The sequence below is a fragment of the Coenobita brevimanus genome, chromosome 1 (genome assembly GCF_032717465.1).
Source record: "Coenobita brevimanus isolate Jiangsu-jjx chromosome 1, ASM3271746v2, whole genome shotgun sequence".
Taxonomy (NCBI): domain Eukaryota; kingdom Metazoa; phylum Arthropoda; class Malacostraca; order Decapoda; family Coenobitidae; genus Coenobita; species Coenobita brevimanus.
The window spans coordinates 67,824,909-67,832,408 of record NC_136954.1 but is presented as its reverse complement, the minus strand read 5'-3'; positions in this window follow the sequence as shown (position 1 = coordinate 67,832,408).

Sequence of the window (7,500 nt, the reverse complement as noted above, 5' to 3'; positions counted from 1 at the left end):
TCCTTCCCTCCTTCTGTCCTTCCTTCCTTCCTTCCTTCCTTTCTTACGGTAGTGTCTCCATTCTGTTTACTTTCTCTTCCCTCCTTTCTTCAAGTTTTCTTACATTTCTCTTATCCGTGTCTTCTCTCTTTCTCTCATCCCATCTTTCTCTCCCTCTCACTTTTTTTTTCCCCATCTCTCCACTGGCTTCATATATCTTCATTACCTTCATTCTGTCGCACATCCTTCCTCAGTTTAATTTACACTCTCTCAGGCTTTAACATTTTCCAACTTTTATTTTCGTCTCCCCTCCCCATTCTTCTCTCCATTTTCTTCATTCTTCGTCGTCTTCATCCATTTCATCATCAACTTCTCCTCTTCTTTCTCCTCCTCCTCCTCCTCCTCCTCTTCCTCCTCCTCCTCTTCCTCCTCCTCCTCCTCCTCTTCCTTTATCGACTGTTTACCTCCCTCTTCATAGCCCATAACTCTTCTTCAGTTTTCCTACATTTTTTTATATTTCCCTTCCTTGCGTGGTGTGGTGGCCATCCCTCCATAACCCATTAGTTCCCCGCTTACCTCCACCACCGCCATAAAAAAACACATAAACACGGAAAAAACATAAACACGGAAAAAACACAAACACGCTAAAAACACAAACGCACCAAAAACACACAAACACGGTAAAAAACACAGACACGAAAAAAAAACAGGAATACGCAAAAAACACATTAACACGCTAAAAAACACATAAGCACGCTAAAAACACATAAACACGCTAAAAAACATAACACGCTATAAACACGTAAAAATGCTAAAAAAAAAAAAAAAAACACGCCTGAACACAAACACGCAAAACACAACACACGCTAAAAAACAAACACGGTAAAAAACACATCAATCAATCAGTCAGTCATTTCCTGTGGCACCCCACGGGATGCACAGGGCCTCAATGAACTCTCTCCACCAATATTTTTCTCTTGCCATCTCCTTCAGGTCCCACCAACACTCCTCTCCTGCTTCTTTTTTCATTGTCCTCAACCAGGTTTCCCTCGGCCTACCTCTACCTCTTCTTCCTCTAGCAGTCCACTCTGGCACATCCTGTATTAAACCACCTTCTTTTCTGTATATGTGCCCCAGCCACTTCCAGCGAGACAGTCTTACATATTCATTAACTGGTTCCACTCTCGTAATATCCCTGACTCTTGCATATGTAACTCTGTCTTGCCACTTTACCCCAAGAATCCTTCTCAGTATTTTATTCTCAAATCCTAATACTTTCTGATCTGTTGCAATTGTACCGTACCATGACTCATGCCCGTAAATTAAAATTGGTCTAACCATGGACTTGTAAATTTTCACTTTAGTATGTACCGAAAGCATATTATTATTCCAAACAGATTTCAACATTCCAACAGCTCGCCAAGCCTGTCTAATCCTCTCCTCAATTTCATTGTTTAATGATCCATTAGATGATACAATCGTTCCCAGATATTTAAAGTTTTCTACATTCTTCACCACATTATTCTCAATTACACAATCGATTTGGTTCTCCACGTTCATATTAATAATTTCAGTCTTTCCACAATTTATTACCAATCCCACTTTTTCTCCTTCCTCCACCAGACAATCAAGCACCCTCTGCACCTCGTAATTACTTCCGCAAATCAATACAATATCATCAGCATAGGCCAAATCCACCAGCATCTTATATTCTTTCAAGTTAATTCCTGCACCTGTTCTCATAACATAATCCATAACCAAAACAAACGGCAATGGCGAAAGAACTCCTTGAAACACATAAACACATGAAAAACACAAACACGCCAAAAACACAGAAACGCTAAAAAAAGCATACATAAATACGCTAAAAACACACATACACGCCAAAAAAACAGCAACCCGTTAAAAAACACAAACCCGCTAAAAACACATAAAAGCACTCTAAAAGACACACATAAACAGGTCCCCGAAACACATAAACGAGCTAAGAAAAAAAGCACACACACACAAACGCCATAAACAACATGCTTCATAGGCGGATGGGGGAGGGGGGTACTGAATGTTCCCATCCCCGTATATTTTCGTCTGCGTCCCCCCCCCCCCTTTTTTTTTTTTTAATGGCTGTGTACTATGGAATGAAAAAGAGACGTTTGAAATTCTGTATCGTATAAATTTGACCCTGTTATTTATTTTTTTTTTTTTCATACAAGAAAGAAGGAGCAAAGGCCAGAAGCCCTCAAGTATTTCCCTCCAAGGAAAATTAAAAACAATGTAACAGAGACCCAAATTCAAGATCCGTTCGTTTCGAGATGCCTTGACACACTGCGTTTGAAACCCTGGAGGTCGTAGCTAGTGGGAAATATTGGGTAGGACAGTTCCACAGTCTCCCGGTTACATACATGAAGTAGGCTACTGTGAGTAACGGTTAACTCTCGCATTAGAGAACTGGACGGAAAAGGGATGAGAGTTTGTTACCGGACGGGTGTTTCGAAACCGCCATAGTGGTGGAGGGATGCAGGCAGATAGGTAAGACGAGCAGATGCCATTGAAGTAGCTATTGAAAAGCGATGAAGATGCAATAATGCGTCGAGGAGACTGAGGCTGAAGGATGTCAGTAAGAGGGCGAGTGCTAATGAGATGAAAAGACTTTTGACTCTACCTTGTTGGGAAGAGCTTTATATGGGGGAATCTCCCTACACAAGCCAGTTGTACTCCACACAAAGGCGAATAAAACCCCTGTATAAAGTCAACAACTGTGGAGGAGTAATGAAAGCACGGAGTCGGCTTAGCACGCCTAATCTCTTGGAAGCAGATTTTACAAGAGAGGTAATATGATCTTTCCAAGATACATCCCGTGGGAATGAAACCCCAAGTATATTCAAAGACGATGCAGGATTAACTTCGATATTGTTAAAAGTGACAGGATATTCCTATGGAGGATTCTGACGGGTCGAAGTATTTAAGAATTGAGTTTTTGATGAAAACAGTAAGATGACTTTTACTCCAATAAGAGATATGAGCCAAGTCAGAGATTTAGTGTGTCATAGCCTCATCCTATGATTGTTAAGTAACTAATGAGATGGAGGCTGTGAGATGCGAATGGAAAGGTGAGAAGTGGAGTAATTATCGTACGAGTGGATAGGGTTAGATGCACAGCTTAGGTCACTGATGAATAGATAGAAAAAGAGTTGGTGACTGGATAGATCCCTGAGGAACATCACTACTTATAATTCTAGGAGAACAGTGGCCGTCTACAACAGTAACTATAGTACGACCAGAAGGGAAGTCAGAGATGAAGGCACAATGCAAGGATAGAAACCGTAAGGGGCAGTTTGGAAATTAAAGATTTTTACCAGACTCGATCGAAGGCCTTTATGCAAGTCCAGTAGCAAAGTTTTCACCAAAATCCTGAAAGGATGATGACCATCAGTCTTAAAGGAAGGTGAGAAGATCGCCAGTGGAGTGTCCTGGCGGCACCCACGCAGGCGATCGGAAAGAAGGTTATAATAGGAATGGTGCTTTAATTTTTTTTTAGAATAAATTCACAAACTTCAGAAATACAGGATGTTGATACAACTGGGTGATGTTTAAAAGGCTGACAGTGGTCACCCTTCTTTGGGACAGGCTGAATGAGAGCAAATTTCGAACAAGGTGGAAAGGTACAAGTCGACAGACAAAGGTGAAAGAGTTTACTTTGGCATCGAGTAAACGTAGAAGCACAGTTCTTGAGGACAACTGGAGGGACCCCATCAGGTCCATATGCCCTGTCAGTACTGAGGCCAGTGATGGCAGAAAGTACATCAGATAAAGAAATTTTAATGTCAGTCATGAGGAAGTCAGTGAGGGGAAGCGAAAAACGAACAACACCGGAATCGTTGTGGTCCCAGGCTCATCAGAACCTGAACCCGGTGGACTGCAGGCTGCAGTTGTTCTGTAGTCCACCATCCTCCATTTAGAAAATAAGATGGGCGGGGGGGGGGGGGATGAGAGGCGCTTATTTAACCTGGCAGTGGAGTCACCCGGTTATATCGGTGTGTGTGTGTGTGTGTGTGTGTGTGTGTGTGTGTGTGTGTGTGTGTGTGTGTGTGTGTGATCTTTTTTAATTGTAAATGCATGGTTGTGATTGGGAAACTGAAAAGTGAGGACCCTCCAGTTTTAACCAACGCTTATTTCACCTCTGTACTTTTCAGTAACAAAGAAAAGATTAAAAGAGCGAATGGATGGAAACGAAAGGAAGGAGGTGGGGGAGCAAGATGGCGACCGCTCGCAGCCTTCCCTCCCGACCACAACAAAGCCATATTTCTCTGCTACATCCGACTATATCCTCATTTTCTCTGTCTCCGGCGAAGTTAGTTGCTAAAAGGAAGTTATGGAGCCCACCTCTTGTCCCCGTCTTGGCATAGAAACCCACTTACAGCAAATATTTTCACCATGTCTGGGTAGGAAAAATACTCTGGCGGGTAAATTTTGGCTCACTAACATTCCCGGCCCCCCCTGCCCTCCCCTCCTCCTCTTGAAAGCGCATTAACGTTAACTTTAAAATAAATGAGTTATGACTTATTCGCACTGCCTTTCCAGGAACTCGCTCCTTCCCCCTCCCCTCCACTTGCTCGCTACTGGGTTTGTAAATAGGAGTAGTGCCGTATGTTTAGTATGAACCGAATCTTCCAGCCATGATACCGAGTTCAGTGATGCTTTGTTTTTACGGAGAGTAGGATCTGACTTCCTTTGATTTTCGTGTTTTTGCGAGAGAGAGAGAGAGAGAGAGAGAGAGAGAGGTAATTTTTAGGTCAGCTTAGCCTGCGTCCTGAATCCTTTATACTGCAGTGATTTTTTTTTTTTACGGAGTAAAGATCAAATCATTGTTTGTACGTTTTGGTGTGTGTGTGTGTGTGTGTGTGTGTGTGTGTGTGTGTGTGTGTGTGTGTGTGTGTGTGTGTGTGTGTGTGTGAGAGAGAGAGAGAGTTCAGGGCAGTCATTGTGTTTTTTTTTCCTATCCATCGGTCTCAACCTGTCTTTGTTCATTCATCCATCCGATCTCATCTCATCTTTTGTTGGCCGTCCCGCCTTCCAATCACCGGGCTGGCACACACGCTGCTATACTCCCCTCGCTTGTGCTTGACCTAAATTTGCCATCTCTCCATCTTGCATTTTACCCTGTCAGGAGAGTATCACAAGGCTGTGGTGCCAGTCACGAAGAAGTGCTGTGGAAAAGGATGTAGAGCCGTTAGGGTAAAACTGCACTTACTCTCTGTCTACCTGCCTGTCTGTCTATCTATCTGTCTGTCTATCTGTATTTATGTATCTATCTATCTGTCTATCATTCTCCATTCCCTTGTTTCCTCCATTAAGTTTCCCTCCATTCACCTTTATTACCCTTTTATTATCAGTTCGGTCTTTCCACCTCGTTCTGGGTCTCCCTCCTCCCCCTCCTCCCATCATCTTCGCCTTGATGCACTCGCTTTATCTCTCCACCTCATTCTTGGTCTCCCTCGCCTCCTCCACTTCCCATCATCATCGCTTACGTACATACTCTCTCTCTGTCTGTCTCTCTCTCTCTCTGTGAACGTGAAGGGGTTAAGTGAAGGTCGCAGCCAACCCCTCCAGTTCGATAAGGTCTGTCCTGAACTGAACAAAATCGTCTTTTATGATGAATAAAATCGTCTCAGGCGTAATAAAATCGTCTGAAGTTTAATAAAATCGTCTCAGGCTGACTAAAATCGTCTCAGGCTGAATAAAATCGTCTCAGGCTTAATAAAATCTCCTAAGCTTAATAAAATCGTCTCAGCTGAGTAAAATCGTCAGACGGCAGCAAGAACGGAATGAAAAGTGCGTCATCGGTCTGAAGGGGTTGATCTTTGCCTCTCTACGTCTTATATATTAAATTCTTACCATCCCCGGACGATTTTTTTTATTCTTAAGTGAGATTTTTTTTAACCCCTTCATTCCCACACGTCTCTCCATAGCTGAATAAAATCGTCTGGCTGAGGGGTTTGGGGCATATATCATTACCTTGGGAGCTTCCGTAACGCGTTCTCTTTCGTGATTTATTCTGGCTCTTGCTACGAAACCTCTCACGTCAGACAGAATACGGCCCTTGCGATTCTTCCAGATCGTTCCCGGTCTCCTTCTCCTTCCCATCTCCCCATCAGTTTCACCTTCATACCTTTTTTTTTTTTTTTTTTTTTTAGCTTTTCAGTTTTCGTATCTTCATTTTTTTCAACTGATCTCGAAATGGATTTATAAATGAATTTTTCCCCTTGACGGACTCGTTTTTATTTTTAGATCCTGTTTCTCTCCCGTTAAAAAAAAAAAAATAGTTTGTGTTTCTTTCAGTACGATGACGTCAGCCCTCTAGTGCGGTGACGTCAGCCCTTTCAGTACGGTGACGCCACTCCAAAAATACGGTGATGCCCTTATTGTTTTATGGTGAGGGCTACGGACGATTTTATTCATCCCTGCGATTTTCTTTTATTCTCTTGTGCTCGTATGGACCTCCCGCAACAGAGAGAGAGAGAGAGAGGGGCAAGAAAGCATCCTACACGATAACTGTCAGGGTGGGCCGGTACCAGTGTCGCCCTGCCAGAGATACGATAACCCCCGCTAATTTACGATACTCCCTCCACTTCTAGTCTTTTACCGCCAGCGTTAGTTATCTTTATATGTGCTTCATAAATTGGTACGTTTTTGTGTGTTAATTGTAGTGAAGTTTGTTTTAATTTTCTTATGTTCATTGCATTGATTTTCTATTTTTTTAACCATAATTCATTCGTCTATCTAGGTCTGTGTCTATCCATCCATTTGTCTGTCTGTCTGTATATGTAATTACTTTTCTTGCTGTCTGTCTGCCTGTCTATCTTATGTTTATCTATCAGTCTATCTATTTGTCTACCTACCCATATCTATCTTTTTGCCTGTACCTGTCTATCTTTCTGTCTATAATCTCTATCTGTTGTACATACGGACATATAAAACGGGTTCTGTCAGTATGTTCCTTGTTAATTTTGCCTCAGACAGACACTACAACATCCACATCCACATCCACATCCACATCGCGTCACTCACTCCACATACTCCGCCGTACTTCGCCAGCATTGGAAAAGTGCTAATTCAGATGTACTGTACACAATTTCGACTGCAGTTGCTGAATCTGTTTACCTACCTGTCTGTCTGTATGTCTGTTTGTTTATCTATCTACCTACCTGTGTACTTATCTATCTATTTGCTTATCAGTCTACCTGTGTATCTCTATCAACGTGTACACGAGATTCATTTTCACACACACACACACACACACACACACACACACACACACACACACACACAACTGAAGCACTAATACCCACCGTCCAGCACGTAATGGGATAGAATTATTGAGAGAGAGAGAGAGAGAGAGAGAGAGAGAGAGAGAGAGAGAGAGAGAGAGAGAGAGAGAGAATTTATCTTATATCCAGACTCTCCAGACGATTTAATTTGTTTCAGTAAATCTCGCAGCAGCCTCGTTATCCCTCTCCATCACGG